This window comes from Anabrus simplex, chromosome 7 (assembly GCF_040414725.1).
Source record: "Anabrus simplex isolate iqAnaSimp1 chromosome 7, ASM4041472v1, whole genome shotgun sequence".
Taxonomy (NCBI): domain Eukaryota; kingdom Metazoa; phylum Arthropoda; class Insecta; order Orthoptera; family Tettigoniidae; genus Anabrus; species Anabrus simplex.
The window spans coordinates 314,854,713-314,871,047 of NC_090271.1; the positions used below are offsets into that span (position 1 = coordinate 314,854,713).

The 16,335-nt window shown below is 43.9% G+C and overlaps 1 protein-coding gene and 1 non-coding gene across 13 annotated transcripts in view; both read left to right on the plus strand.

The window, feature by feature from the left end:
- The window catches only part of mbl (muscleblind), an 822,695-nt gene that overhangs the window by 35,199 nt on the left and 771,161 nt on the right, over positions 1-16,335 (plus strand). The gene's annotated exons all lie outside the window — the stretch shown is intronic.
- Positions 9,716-9,792, plus strand: TRNAS-CGA (transfer RNA serine (anticodon CGA)). The gene has a single exon. It is a non-coding gene; the product is annotated as a tRNA-Ser (tRNA).

Below are 16,335 nucleotides of genomic sequence, written 5' to 3' on the forward strand. Positions count from 1 at the left end.
ATTGGTTGAAGGAGGCCTGCACTCCCGGCGTCCGCTCAGAAGACTACCATTGACTCAACAGCATAGACGTGCACGCCTAGCATGGTGCCGGGCTAGAGCGACTTGGATGAGGGAATGGCGGAACGTCGTGTTCTCCGATGAGTCACGCTTCTGTTCTGTCAGTGATAGTCACCGCAGACGAGTGTGGCGTCGGCGTGGAGAAAGGTCAAATCCGGCAGTAACTGTGGAGCGCCCTACCGCTAGACAACGCGGCATCATGGTTTGGGGCGCTATCGCGTATGATTCCACGTCACCTCTAGTGCGTATTCAAGGCACGTTAAATGCCCACCACTACGTGCAGCATGTGCTGCGGCCGGTGGACTCCCGTACCTTCAGGGGCTGCCCAATGCTCTGTTTCAGCAGGATAATGCCCGCCCACACACTGCTCGCATCTCCCAACAGGCTCTACGAGGTGTACAGATGCTTCCGTAGCCAGCGTACTCTCCGGATCTCTCACCAATCGAACACGTGTGGGATCTCATTGGACGCCGTTTGCAAACTCTGCCCCAGCCTCGTACGGACGACCAACTGTGGCAAATGGTTGACAGAGAATGGAGAACCATCCCCCAGGACACCATCCGCACTCTTATTGACTCTGTACCTCGACGTGTTTCTGCGTGCATCGCCGCTCGCGTTGGTCCTACATCCTACTGAGTCGATGCCGTGCGCATTGCGTAACCTGCATATCGGTTTGAAATAAACATCAATTATTCGTCCGTGCCGTCTCTGTTTTTTCCCCAACTTTCATCCCTTTCGAACCACTCCTTCTTGGTGTTGCATTTGCTCTGTCAGTCAGTGTATATTACTCTCTTACAGTGCAATTAATTTACTTCACTGATATTTATAACTGACAAACACTGTCCTACGTTAACTATTTCCAGTTCATGTTGCTTGAGCGCGATCACATTTTATAAACACTGGCGGATGCTCGCGCCATTAAATGTTGAGTTACTGTACGCCCGTAGAATTTGAAGTTAGCTGCGACCGACGGTTCAGCTCCAGAGATTCATTTCAAGTGTGGTGGCGAGGATCCCTTGTCCCGTATATATGGATGAAGCTTTCCCTCGCGGATTCATTGACGTCATACCCCTGAGGGAGGGGGTGGATTTTTAATATCGGTACTTGCACTCCGAATTTGACGTTAAAATTTATATCAAATTAATCCACTCCGCTAGCATATTTGCTGGATTAAATATGAACTCCTGGTGATCACAGATTTAGGAGATACGGGTGGATTTAGCTCCTCACATTTCGCGCCTTTGGAAGCGTCCCTTACAACGTGGTCTTCGTCCAGCCAATGAGATTCAAGCTGTCTGGTTTCCAAGAAATCCAGCCTTCAATTTATTTAATTTGCCAATGATTATTGATATTTTTCCATGCGTGACATCTAATAAATTCATTACATCGATCCGTGTACTCACAATAATTTATTACTGATTACTTTTGAAGTTACGAGAATATCTCATCCATCATCTCTTAAGATGGTATCCCTCAGTCTTCCATCAAATTTTAGCGATTGGCCGGCAAGCGGTCACGTGATTTAAATCTCCACCTGCCCGAACCTAGGCTAGCGAATGTCCTCGCAACCGCTGTAGTTTTCCATGACGTCACGGGAATCTCCGTTCGCCAAAAATATCCCAGAGCATTACTCATGTTGCGAGCTTCCTTTGTGTCACCTATCCCTTTCTCTTTCTGACCAAGACTTATTTGTGGGCTTGTATTTTTCCCTGTTCGCCAACTAATGAGATCCCCTGCTGTGAAGTAGCTAAATGTTGTTGTGTCGAGCTAATCCGTCAGGCTCCAGTCTGTCGTCCTTCCTCGCTCATATTTCGACATTACACAGATGAAATATTTTCAACTACACTTCTGTATTTCAATAAATGTACCATATATTATTTTATCAATCAAATCATGACTGACTATGGACCTATGTCACTCGGGTTCATCATATAGTAACATATAAGTAGTCCTCAGCCTGTTAAAAATGGGAATAACAATGTTGTTTACTTTAGAACCAGTTCCTGTACTGATCCTTCAACAGTCTGGGATCCAGCTCTAGTCCAGCCATTACATTCCATGTGGCAGTACGAACTTTCTTCTTCAGTGTATAACAGTTGCATCTTGTGGTTCTTTGGCCAGTAGCCCACTTATCGCCAACATTCTGGATCTCTGTTACGTATACTATTTGTCCCTGATCCACCGGTTTCATAAAGTTTAACTTAATTTTACGGCCCTTCAGCAGGGGACGAATCCTCGCCCGTCATCCAGACTTAAGACCGGCAACAACTGCTACTGAACTACTCAGTCAGCCCAGTACCCACTGCAGCCAAAGTTTCATTTAAGGTTGTTGTACAGACGTTCAGCAGCGCAGGTCAAGATTCCCAACAAAATGCGTGGTTAATCTGCACAAAGCGAACTATGACCTCCTTGTTGATATATTTAACTCGACAGTAAGATCAAAGCGAGATTTATCATACAGTCTTTTAGTCTTCGTTTCCTAAAATACGAGTAAGTAAAGTAAACTCAGCTCATCTCAACAGTGCACCTCTTTTCAGGAGCACCCTCTCGGGGAGGTGAGCTTCATGTATCACTATAACCACATACCAGTTTTCCAACCTACCTTAAATCTGTGACAGTACTGAGAATCGATCCCGGGCCTTGAAAGATGACAGCTAATAGCGCTAACCGTTAAACTAAGGCAGTGAACTATAAATCTATAATATGAACAAGCATGGCTTATTACTCTTTGATTAGTAGCTGCAGCATACGGACATGGGCAACTTTCATCTTGTAACGGTCCGACTCCATGGCTGCGTGATCAGCGTCTTGGCTTCCAATCTTCGGGGCCCCGGGTTTGATTCTCGGCCGGATCATGATATTTTAATGTTAAACGCTTAATTCTGTTGGCTTGGGGATTCGGATTTTGTGCTATCCTCAACATTCACGTATCTCGCGCACCACATACAACACGCTATCCTCTACCATCAATTGAAATCAAAACTTTTAACAGTTAACATACCTAGAAATATTGTAATGTGTGTTTATCATCCCTTTAATGACTTCGTAGATCAGTAGGCCTACTCTTGTTTGGATTTAGATCTAAGAAATCACGTTTCCTATTATTTCTGTGTGCCTTAATAACAGTGTTAATTTATATCTGGAGTATTGAACTACTGTAATTTGGTCTCAAGTATCCATGCCAGATTATCATATTAGAAACGATAGCGGGATAGAATCTGTAATATACCGAGCTCGATAGCTGCAGTCGTTTAAGTGCGGCCAGTATCCAGTATTCGGGAGATAGTAGGTTCGAACCCCACTGTCGGCAGCCCTGAAGATGGTTTTCCGTGGTTTCCCATTTTCACACCAGGCAAATGCTGGGGCTGTACCATAATTAAGGCCACGGCCCCTTCCTTCCCACTCCTAGCCCTTCCCTTTCCCATCGTTGCCATAAGACCTATCTGTGTCGGTGCGACGTAAAGCAACTAGCAAAGAATCTGTAATAGAGTTCTGTTCTCCCGTCCCTTTAATTGCAAGATATTTTCTTTCCATTTTTATCTTTGTTTCCTCTAGTTTAGACTTCATTAGATGATATTATGGTATCACTGTAAGTCTGCTCGACTCCATTTAGATTTTATCCTTGAATTAGGAGTGGAATCCCTCGCGTGTCGTTGAATGCAAAAGAAAAGGAAAAAAAGAAAATCAGAGTGTCTTATCCAAACACCACTCGTGACCGAAATGATAGCGCCCAGATCTAGTGCAGGAGCCACTGATAAGGCACCCTGTAGTGAGGACCAGACCCAGTATTACTTAACTTTCGAGATCTCACGTGATGCAGTGTTTCAGCTTGGTTTTGTCGTTCGCCTATCGTCGAATAAAGAGTATCATAGAACTAGATTCCTTTTATCATTAGCTGTACTAACGGAAATGATCAATACATTGCCCACGCAGCTTCACGTAAATTAATTATATCGAAACATCAGTTTTATGGTTGTAGGAAACGCAATGGATTAGACAATGAACTAAGAAAGAAAACAGTCTTTGGTCACCTTTTTAAAAATTTTAATGTCTGTTGAACTATCGCGATTTCTTAATTAACGCTTAAATACACTGACTGACAGAGCAAATGCAACACCAAGAAGGAGTGGTCAGAACTTTATGCCAATTGCAGGGTAGACTGACGTCACTGAGGTATGCTCATTATGTGAAATGCGCCGCTGTGCTGCGCACGTAGCGAACGATAAATGGGACACGGCGTTGGCGAATGGCCCACTTCGTACCGTGATTTATCAGCCGACAGTCATTGTAGAACGTGTTGTCGTGTGCCACAGGACACGTGTATAGCTAAGAATGCCAGGCCGCCGTCAACGGAGGCATTTCCAGCAGACAGACGACTTTACGAGGGGTATGGTGATCGGGCTGAGAAGGGCAGGTTGGCCGCGTCGTCAAATCGCAGCCGATACCCATAGGGATGTGTCCACGGTGCAGCGCCTGTGGCGAAGATGGTTGGCGCAGGGACATGTGGCACGTGCGAGGGGTCCAGGCGCAGCCCGAGTGACGTCAGCACGCGAGGATCGGCGTATCCGCCGCCAAGCGGTGGCAGCCCCGCACGCCACGTCAACCGCCATTCTTCAGCATGTGCAAGACACCCTGGCTGTCCAATATCGACCAGAACAATTTCCCGTCGATTGGTTGAAGGAGGCCTGCACTCCCGGCGTCTGCTCAGAAGACTACCATTGACTCAACAGCATAGACGTGCACGCCTGGCATGGTGCCGGGCTAGAGCGACTTGGATGAGGGAATGGCGGAACGTCGTGTTCTCCGATGAGTCACGCTTCTGTTCGGTCAGTGATAGTCACCGCAGACGTGTGTGGCGTCGGCATGGAGAAAGGTCAAATCCGGCAGTAACTGTGGAGCGCCCTACCGCTGGACAACGCGGCATCATGGTTTGTGGCGCTACTGCGTATGATTCCACGTCACCTCTAGTGCGTATTCAAGGCACGTTAAATGTTCACCGCTACGTGCAGCATGTGCTGCGGCCGGTGGCACTCCCGTACCTTCAGGGGCTGCCCAATGCTCTGTTTCAGCAGGATAATGCCCGCCCACACACTGCTCGCATCTCAACAGGCTCTACGAGGTGTACAGATGCTTCCGTGGCCAGCGTACTCTCCGGATCTCTCACCAATCGAACACGTGTGGGATCTCATTGGACGCCGTTTGCAAACTCTGCCCCAGCCTCGTACGGACGACCAACTGTGGCAAATGGTTGACAGAGAATGGAGAACCATCCCTCAGGACACCATCCGCACTCTTATTGACTCTGTACCTCGACGTGTTTCTGCGTGCATCGCCGCTCGCGTTGGTCCTACATCCTACTGAGTCGATGCCGTGCGCATTGTGTAACCTGCATATCGGTTTGAAATAAACATCAATTATTCGTCCGTGCCGTCTCTGTTTTTTCCCCAACTTTCATCCCTTTTGAGCCACTCCTTCTTGGTGTTGCATTTGCTCTGTCAGTCAGTGTACATAGCGCCTGAATGCATAGCACTATCCTAATCGATAAATGGTCATTTGAAAGCTCAGACTCCCATGAATGGCCACGAAATTTCGGCAGGAATCTTTAATCAGACCTACACAAGTAAACATTTTAATCCTTCTTTTCTTTTAGACCATCGATTTGATAATCGATTACCTGCCATATCGGTCTTGTATCGGTATTTGTAGTTATATTTTAAAGTAATCGGTAGCAATGGCATCTCTTGTTATATCAGTTGTTTCTTCGCTTTGATATTTTGAAATGTTTTAACTGTGATTAGCTTTACAATTACCTGCTATAACCATCTCTGCTTACACAAAGTCGACTAAGAACTTGACGTAAAGTTTGTTATTTTAGATTTCTTCGCCATTAATCGTTTCAGTACTTTTCATCTATCAATTAGCAACATAGTGCGTGAAAGGTAGGACTTTCCGAGAGAGAGAGAGAGAGAGAGAGAGAGAGATGGAATTTTGAAAGATTGAAAAATGCTTTACTCTCCAAAATATCCTTATGGTTCGCTTGGAGACAGTCACTTTAAAAAAAAGTCGCTATTCATAGTACGGAAAAGAATGAAACGTAAAATTCGACGCGTAGCTTTCCAGATGACACCTCAGAAATATTGAGGGTAGTGTCATTGTTTTAAGCCCTCGTCTGTACGTTCTAAGTTTTGGGAATCGAACCCCGTACAACGGGTCAGCGTCTACTAAAATTATTGAGGGATTATTATTACATCCAATTCCTCGACTGTACTAAAATAATTCAGTTAATAATTCAATTACCGTAGTAACGTTGAAACGGTACTGCAATCTTGGAACATCATATTGAGGAACCATAGGCGGGCTATGATTGAGCAGACAGTTGTCTTTCGAGTGGAAGGGAAAGTTATTCTTCTCTTCATTTCGTGACAATGTGGAGCTTTGCTTACCTACGGTAGTGAGATAAGTGGTGCATATATATTTCCATGAATCTGTCGGTGAATCTAGCAATTTGCGGAAAGGTCTAGTAATTCGTTAGCTCCTGAATGTAAAAGAATAATGATGTTGGGTTTTTCGTTCCATTAACTACTATTACAGTTTATGGAAACGTCGAAGTGCCGGAATTTTGTCCCACATGAATTATTTTTGATATCTTTTGAGGACTGAACCGCGATCGAACACGGTAAATTGAGCTCAGGAGGCCGTCTGAGCCACTCAGTCCGCCGATATGAAACACATGGATATATCAACGTGAAACAGATGCTGGTTTGAGGATCTTATTACGCTAAACAGTTAATGAAATGTTTCCCCTTTACTCGTTCTACATATGGTCGAGCCGTGCGACCTCTGAGTGTAGGTTATTATTATCCGACGTCACCATTCACTTCTGTTACTTTTCTCTTTGCCGGTACGATAGCTGGACTAGACTAGTGGGCGGATCTAGTCAATTCACCATTTAGGGTCTCTTCCACGTGTCTCGCAATCTACAATACTCGGCTTATTAGATTTGTAAGCTTCGCCTTCGATCACCGAAAACCTTATAAGATTCTCTGACTAAGGAGAGGCCTTCATCTACCCGCCCTTGAACCATACATGTACGGGGCTAGAAGAAAAATTGTATTCTTGGTTAACACAAAGAAATAATGAAGTCTTAATATTTGGACTCTTTTCCGGAATTGAAAACAACAGGAAACATTTGACGATTTAATGAATACAGGCCTACATTTTTCCAAGCAACTCTTCCAGTTAATCTATTTTTCGTGTGAATATGTACCCACTTTGTTCAAACTAGTTTTTCATCACATGACAACAAGGCTGAAGAACGATATACTTTTTAAAATATTGAGTTTTTATAGAATCTGTGCAATCTTTTATCTTGATATGTTCGTGCCACTCTTTTATATGTAGGTCTATATCTTGTTTCTTAATAATCTTCAAGCTGAAGACCTTTAATAATACCGGGCGAGTTGACCATGCGGGTCAGGGGCGCGCAGCTGTGAGCTTGCGTCCGGGAGATCGTGGGTTCGAACCCCACTGTAGGTGGCCCTGAATATGGTTTTCGTGCTTTCCCATTTTCACACTAGGCAAATGCTGGGGCTGTACCTTAATTAAGACCACGGCCACTTCCTTCCCACTGCTAGGCCTTTCCTATCCCATCGTCGCCATAAGACCAATCTGTGTCGGTGCGACGTAAAACAAATTCTAAAAAAACCTTTGTAATGAATGGGTGCAATTTTTATTAGTAATTCATTTTAAGATATTATATTTATGGTCAAGTCAATATAGAACTGATAGTGACATGTATTAGGCTTGCATGTAATAAGGAGAGTTGAGAAGTTATGATGGTTTTAGTGAAATGTTTAATCATAGTTTCCGTTCTGTTGCATAGTCTTTAAGAAAAAACAGAAAACACGAGGGTATGGACGAAAGATGCTCGAAATATTTGTGTGTATGCTTTTTTATGACTCCATTGTACTGGACCATTTTGGGCATTATCACCGGCTACTCATGAAGATCGCCGCGGTACGCAACGAGATACCGTAGCCATGATCACGCTATGAGTAGTCACATTAAACTAAGAACTTGTTCATTTTTACTCGTTAAGGACTTTTCCATGTTTATTGAGAGTATAATTCTTACTGATGTTACTTTCACCGTTGAAATGGCGTGTGGCCTCCGGGGAGGCCTGGTGCAGGTCTTTTGATCTGACGGCCGTATGCGACCCGCGCGTAGTGATGAGGATGAAATGATGATGATGATGATGATGATGATGATGACGGCATATACATCCAGTCCCCGTGCCAGGGGATTTAACCAATTATGGTTAAAATTTCCGATCTTGCCAAGGTAGTTTTCAAGTCTTCAGAAGTGGTGCACATTGTGGGCGTGATGCGTGGTGTTGGCGTTAACTAGTATACTGCAGTATTGTAGGCCTAGCTTACAGTTTTACGTAACTGTTGATACCATGATCATGAACAACTTTGCAAACGTCGGACTGGGAAGACTTGAGAGTGCTCGCCTAAGCGGTATGTTACAAGCTTTTTTTTTTTTTTTTTTAGGGGCTTTACGTCGCACCGACACAGATTGGTCTTATGGCGACGATGGGATAGGAAAGACCTATGAGTTGGAAGGAAGCGGCCGTGGCCTTAATTAAGGTACAGCCCCAGCATTTGCCTGGTGTGAAAATGGGAAACCACGGAAAACCATCTTCAGGGCTGCCGATAGTGGGATTCGACCCTACTATCTCCTCCCGGATGCAAGCTCACAGCCGCGCGCCTCTACGGGCACGGCCAACTCGCCCGGTTTACGAGCTGTTAGTGGAGTGATGGCGTGAAATGACATCAGTAGACGAATGAGCTTGAGTGGAGCTTTTAAAGGGAGGAAATAAATCACAGTATGAAGATAAACCTGGAATTCAAGAGGACAAATTAGGGAAAATATTCATTTATAGGAAGAGGTGTTAGGGATAGGAATGATTTATCAAGTGAAATGTTCTGTTTGATGATGATGATAGATGATGTCGTGAAAATTCATCATCATCATCATCATCATCATCATCATCATCATCATCATCATCATCATCTGTTTACCCTCCAGGTCGGCTTTTCCCTCGGACTCAGCGAGGGATCCCACCTCTACCGCCTCAAGGGCAGTGTCCTGGAGCTTCAGACTCTTGGTCGGGGATACAACTGGGAAGAATGACCAGTACCTCGCCCAGGCGACCTCACCTGCTATGCTGAACAGGGGCCTTGTGGAGGGATGGGAAGAGTGGAAGGGATAGACAAGGAAGAGGGAAGGAAGCGGCCGTGGCCTTAAGTTAGGTACCATCCCGGCATTCGCCTGGAGGAGAAGTGGGAAACCACGGAAAACCACTTCGAGGATGGCTGAGGTGGGAATCGAACCCACCTCTACTCAGTTGACCTCCCGAGGCTGAGTGGACCCCGTTCCAGCCCTCGTACCACTTTTCAAATTTTCGTGGCAGAGCCGGGAATCGAACCCGGACCTCCGGGGGTGGCAGCTAATCACGCTAACCGTCGTGAAAATTCACTATTCTATATTCATTGACATGCCCCACAAAGGGCTACTTAAACGCACTCTACAGCGTGCTAGCAGCAGTGCCAGACCTGTAGCTCAGATCCTTTCAAACAGAACAAAGATTGCCTAGGCCACCATAGCTCAATTGGTAGAGCAACCGACGCGAAATCGGGAGGTTGTGGGTTCGGATCCCACTGGTGTCCGGCTGGCCATTTATGTTCTGTACTTAACAGTTCTTTAACACGTACTACATGTACGTAACACGACCTAATACGTTGAAAGTCTGTTTCGATTACAATGCGGTCGTGAAAATTCAATATTCATTACCAGTACATCTTCCTCTGCAAGTATAAGTTTTTGTTGTTTTCAAGTATGTCTTCTTCTTCTTCTTCTTCTTCTTCATCATCTGTGTACCCTCCAGAGTCGGTTTTTCCCTCGGACTCAGCGAGGGATCCCACCTCTACCGCCTCAAGGGCAGTGTCCTGGAGCTTCAAACTCCGGGTCGGGGATACAACTAGGGAGGATGACCAGTACCTCGCCCTGGCGCCCTCACCTGCTATGCAGAACAGGGGCTTTGCGGGGGGATTAGAAGGGATAGACAAGGAGGAGGAAAGGAAGTGGCTGTGGCCTTAAGTTAGGTACCATCCCGGCATTTGCCTGGTGGAGAAGTGCGAAACCACGGAAAACCACTTCCAGGATGGCTGAGGTGGGGAATCGAACCCACCTCTACTTAGTTGACCTTCCGAGGCTGAGTGGACCCCTTTCCAGCCCTCGTACCACTTTTCAAATTTCGTGGCAGGGCCTGGAATCGAACCTGGGCCTCCGGGGGTGGCACCTAATCACACTAACCAATACACCACAGAGGCAGACGTTGTTAAGTATGTACTGTAATCTATATTGTCACCGGAATCGTAGAATTCGCACTTTCGCCGTATAATAGCTCAATTCCTGCCCGAGCCGGTAATGAAACGGACCAATAGTTGGATACACACATTGGCAACATTTGTATGGCTGCTAGCTGATTTTCTTTTTCTAGAATGCAGTTTTGTGAGGGTAGTGAGAATAAAACAGTTCTGCGGTTTGCACTCAACAAAACACATTTATTTTAAATATCTTAAGTTGTGTTATGTCCGACTCCTTGGCTGAATGGTCAGCGTTGAGGTTTTCGGTTCAGAGGGTCCCGGGTTTGATTCCCGGCCGGGTCGGGGATTTTAATCGCGTGTGATTAATTCTTCTGGTTCGGGGACTGGTTGTTTTTGTTTGTGTTTGTCCCAATACCCTCTTCTTCATATCTACACAACATAGTATACCATACTACCAACCACTACAGAAATACGCAATAGCAATTACATCCCTCCACTTAGGGTTGCCGTCAGGAAGGGCATTTGACCGTGAAACAGGGCCTAATCCACAAGATGTTGCGGGGACAAAGAGAAGAAAACATGTCTTGTAGGCTTAGGACTGTTAAGAAAGTAATTTGTGCAGTAAAAATTGGAAACATATCTCCCAGCAAATGAGTAAATTCTTAAAATGTTCTAGGCTTTTGAGGCCAATCCTACGACCTCCCTCTTTCAACTACGCTTGTGGTAATTATGCACTGAGTATCGTCCAAGTGGTGTTTATGTTTCTTTAAAACGGAAGACGTGTTGAGTTTTCCATATATGGTTCTCTGTGTCAGGGAAAGAATATGTGCTGTTTGTAGGAGAGTGAAGGCGTGACCTTTTTTTTTTTAATCTTATTTCTCTGCGGATGAGGTCAGCCTGGCGAGCTATGTCAAGATGACGGCATTGCGTGGGCTCTGCTTATGGCCAACTTGTGTAGGCTTTGCGCTGTCTGCTCACGTTCCAACCTAGCAGAGGCCTCCCTGAAACCTCTCTCACAATGTGACATTTAACCTCCCGGCATCGATCTTGCGCTGGCACTGAGCGAGCTAGCGCGGCCACTTGCAACTTATTTATAACAGCGTACTCCTCTTTACTGCTGGAGAGCAAATTAACACTACTTTCATCCTAAAAAAAGAGGCCACGGGGTGTTTCCCATCATTACGTTAACATTTCACTATTCCGGACAATGGGTAATTAATCCATCAGACAAGTACAATTGGCACCTTCCGATTCAAAAAATATGCACGTGGAGATACTGCTGACAGATCTTTTTAAGTACCGTAGTCGTTAAAGTAATGTACAGTAGATAAGGTTAATGCGCCTGTATTCTAATAACCGATTTACTAACCTCACCCGTAATGAACATTGTATTGATCTAGTAGTCCTTTATTTCAGACCGCTGTAAACGCACTTTTCTTCCAGGATAATACAATACAATACTTCGTAACTTTATTTCGAGTGAGATAGCTTGAGCCTTGCGCGGATATACAAAATAATATCCGCACCGCATTCGCATCCGCGAATGGTTATCCTCATCCGCAAGCGGTTATCCGCATCCGCAAATGAATACCCGAGGATATTATAAATATTTAACTACAGTATATTACACCCAAGATATTGAAACGGATACATCTGTTAACATCATACGATTGGCCTGACACCTGGCACCAGAATCCATACAGTCACAGGCTTATGAGGGATTTTCTATTGCGACAACTACTGACGTATTGATCTCTGTTTCTTCCTTCCACTAATTACGGGCGGAAGCCAGTTAGGCTTGGGTCAGATTTACGACTTTATGGTCTCAAGGTTCTATATATCACAATTGTCCCATTCCAAGCAAAAGTAAGAGTTTACCTGAGTGAAAATCAATAAACATCATTATTTAGAAATTATCGGCAAAATTATCCGCACTGCCATACAGTTTGCATCCGCCAAGACACTAACTTCGCGGATATCCGCATCCGTGCAGGGCTCTAGCAATAGCCTCTCATCATAACTGAAGTCGTCAAGTGGTAGACTTTACGTCACCCCGAAGACTTACGATTGTGCATATTGCCCGAGATAATAATAATATGGGCAGGGCTCGTGCTCGCGGCTTCACGCACGTGGAAATTGATTTTGTTGCCTTAATATAATTGATTGAACATCGGAAACAGTGTAAATTGCGTTCATTATTTTTGAGTAATGCTAGAACATGTTGGCTTCTGTTGAGTTGTTGGTAGAAGTTGAATGGGTAAGGGTATACAGAAACATAATATATGAGGATTCAGTAGCAACTCTTAAAACTCCTCTTCCCAAATTACCGTTAGAGCCCTTTACTGAAATCTAGAAGAAAAGGATTACGAACCTAACTTCTTATTCCGCTTATTAGATCTCAGGTAAATAGCGAAGATGACCAAATCTAGAATCCTATTTAGTCAGTCTACCGACCCAGGCATCCTACTCTTAAAAAAGGTCGTAAGGACCAAGAAGCCGAATACTCATTTCAAACACCATGGCCCTGGTTACCTTTCCATTTTTCGGCCTATTTAAAACTTTAAGACATATTATTCATTAATAAACATCAAAATCAACCTTGAAAGGGCCCGTTTGTTAAGAAGCTAGCCCCCTCCTCACTTTCATTCACTAAATCTATATATATATCTAGTTTTGTCTGTACATTGCTCAGAATTTGAAAAAGAATGGTATTTCTTTATCGGTCCTGACCGTAGTAACAAGGAAATGCACTTTTTACTTTTTCGTAACGTCTGTCTGTCTGTCTGTCTGTCTGCCTGTATGTATGTATGTATGTATGTATGTATGTATGTATGTATGTATGTATGTATGAAAACGCATCACGAGAAAACGGCTGAAAAGAATTTAATGAAAATCTGTATGTGAAGTCAGGGGATGAGCCACTACAATCTAGGCTATAAATCACTCACGCTGAGTGAAATGGTAGTTTAGGGGAAGGCCTAAAATTGAATTCTCAAATATTTATATTATTAGTGGTCCTATCGATAAAGTTATATAGAAATAAATTTCCGGTCATTTATGTCATAATACCGTACCGGCTTTGATAACACAGATATTCATGAGTTTGTATTTTTGTTGTCAAGTCCATATCGCTGAGCTACGAGAAAATGGGTTAACAGAATTTAATGAAAGTCGGTGTCTGTAGTCGGGGAATAAGAAACTACAGTCTAAGTTATAAACAGTTTTATTCTCCCTGTATGAATCAAGGTGTCGCAAAGCTAATGCAGTGAGCTCGCAGTTGCGATCAGCAGTATTCTGTAAGAAGGAAGTGAGCTCCCAGACGAAACTATCTTTACATCGGTCTGTTTTCAAACCAACTTTGTTTTACGGGACCGAAAGTTGGGCGGACTCAGGATATCTTATTCATAAGTTAGAAGTAACAGAGATGAAAGTAGCAAGAATGATTGCTGGTACAAACAGGGGGAACAATGGCAGGCGGGTAATCGGAATGAGGAGATAAAGGCTAATTCAGGAATGAACTCGATGGATGAAGCTGTACGCATAAACCGGCTTCAGTGGTGGGGTCATGTGAGGAGGATAGGTTACCTAGGAGAATAATGGACTCTGCTATGGAGGGTAAGAGAAGTAGAGGGAGACCAAGACGACGATGGTTAGACTCTGTTTCTAACGATTTAAAGATAAGAGGTATAGAACTAAATGAGGCCACAACACTAGTTGCAAATCGAGGATTCTGGCGACGTTTAGTAAATTCACAGAGGCTTGCAGACTGAACGCTGAAAGCCATAACAGTCTATAATGATAATGTATGTATGTATGTATGTATGTATGTATGTATGTATGTATGAAATTGTAGTTTATGGGAAGGCGCCTAAAATTGAATTTTTAAATACCTATGTTATTGGTCCTATCGAAAAGTAGGCTACTACATAACAAAAGTTATAGAGAATACAATTTCCGACCATTTATGTTTTATTCAATTTTATCGTACCGACTATGATAAGAGTGTTATTTCAGAGTTGGAAGAAAGCTAAATGTGAAGGCCTACAATATTAAAAGCGTATAACATTGATCAACAATAACATTACATTGACCATTGTTTGTGGTGATGATTTTTGTCTCTTATGCTGCCACTCAACTTCGATAGATGGGATCACTGCTGCGTACCGAGTATAACAGCCTGACTGAATATTAGCGGGACATAGCTGGGGAGTTAGAACACTTTCTTCTTTAGCATTTCCTCTGGTTCATACATTTTCTGATACTGTAGGCCTACTGCTGGTACGTAACTCACTGGTTCATCACAGTATTCCAGCTATTCGATCCCTACTCTGACGCGCTGTTTTGAATGAGCAGTGTGCACTCTTAAGGCAGAGGCTCACTTGGTAGTAATAGTATGACCTGGTCTAGAATTATAATTTAGGCATACTGAAAATTATAGCACCACAATTCACTAAAATAACTCAGAATTCAACCCTGAAAAGAGCCGTTACTTAAAAGGAGCTTCTTCCTCTTCACTTTTATTAAATTCTGCATTCATTTTATTCAAAATTAGCAGTGAAGAAGGGTTTTTTTCCTGTGGCTTGGAGGAAAAAATTGCCTCCAAGTCAGATTTTTCCGCCGCCAGTGTAGTGAACTAAGATTTTCCGACTCATCGGATACTCCTAGGAAACAGATTAGTAAATGGGCATAGTTTTTGTCCTGGGACTCTCCACTATTCGACCCTTCTCCCTCCGAAAAAAAGACTAAGAATGTTCACGGATCACACCTGTTTGCAGCCTGGTCATTCCAGATCTGGAACTTTGGACTATTAGATCGGCAGCGTAGTACTGTTCGTTAAAAGTGAGAATATGTATTGTTTTCCATTTGATCGAGTATTTCATGTGAAATCATTGCTTTTACTCGCCATTCCTACTGACGTCATTGTTATGACCTATGTTCATTTCAGTTGGGAAAACCACAAGGAGAGTCTTCGTGAGGATGTAAAAAGGCAGGTGGAGAGTGAGTGTCTGCCATCATAATGCAATTCCCAACCTGATTTTGACTGATGGTAGACAAGCGGGCCTACCATTACAATGAAAATTCCCCAACGCGGTTTTCATATGAGAAAATACGTTTGGTGACTTCTCCGTCGCGTTTTCAGGGTAACGTTAGGAGCTATGCAATTTAATACAGTCTTGCTCACAACGTGTACACTATCTAACCTACAATTCTGTATAAATTGTAGAATTCCGTAGTGAAGCACGGGTACATCAGCTAGGTCAACAATAAAATCAGATTATCTTAATTATTAGTGATGAGAGGGTTTCTTCTCCGATATGGGGGCAAAATACTGCCACCATATCAGATCGTTTTATCTCGCCGCCAGTGCAGTACAATGGAGATTCTCCGACTCATCGGGTATTTCCCGGAAACAGGTGAGTATAAGGGCAATGTTTTCGTCCTGGGACTCTCGTGTACCCGCAGTGGTCAACAACAACAACAACAACAACAACAAAAACTTGGTCATGTACACTAGGAAACGAAACCGTGTATCACGCTTACACGCTCGTTAGGGTGGTACTAAACCTACCTCACATTAGAGGATTAGACCCTATAGCCTATATGGAATCGTTCGTCCATCGTTCCGCGCATGCATTGTGCCGTGAAGAGTAGCGTTGTTAAACGGTGTACACGATGTCATCGAAACAGGAACAGCATAGTTGGTTTGAAATTGAATATGCCCGTGGCCGAACAGCGCCACAGTATGACGAAAGTCTTCGTGAGGCGTGTGTGGATTGGGCGTTGCCTTTACAAAACCGTACACGGTGGTGTCAAAGCCTTCAGTGACGGACAACATCGTGTGGCCGACATGGCTCGGTTGGGTATGCACAGTATTGCTGTCATTTTT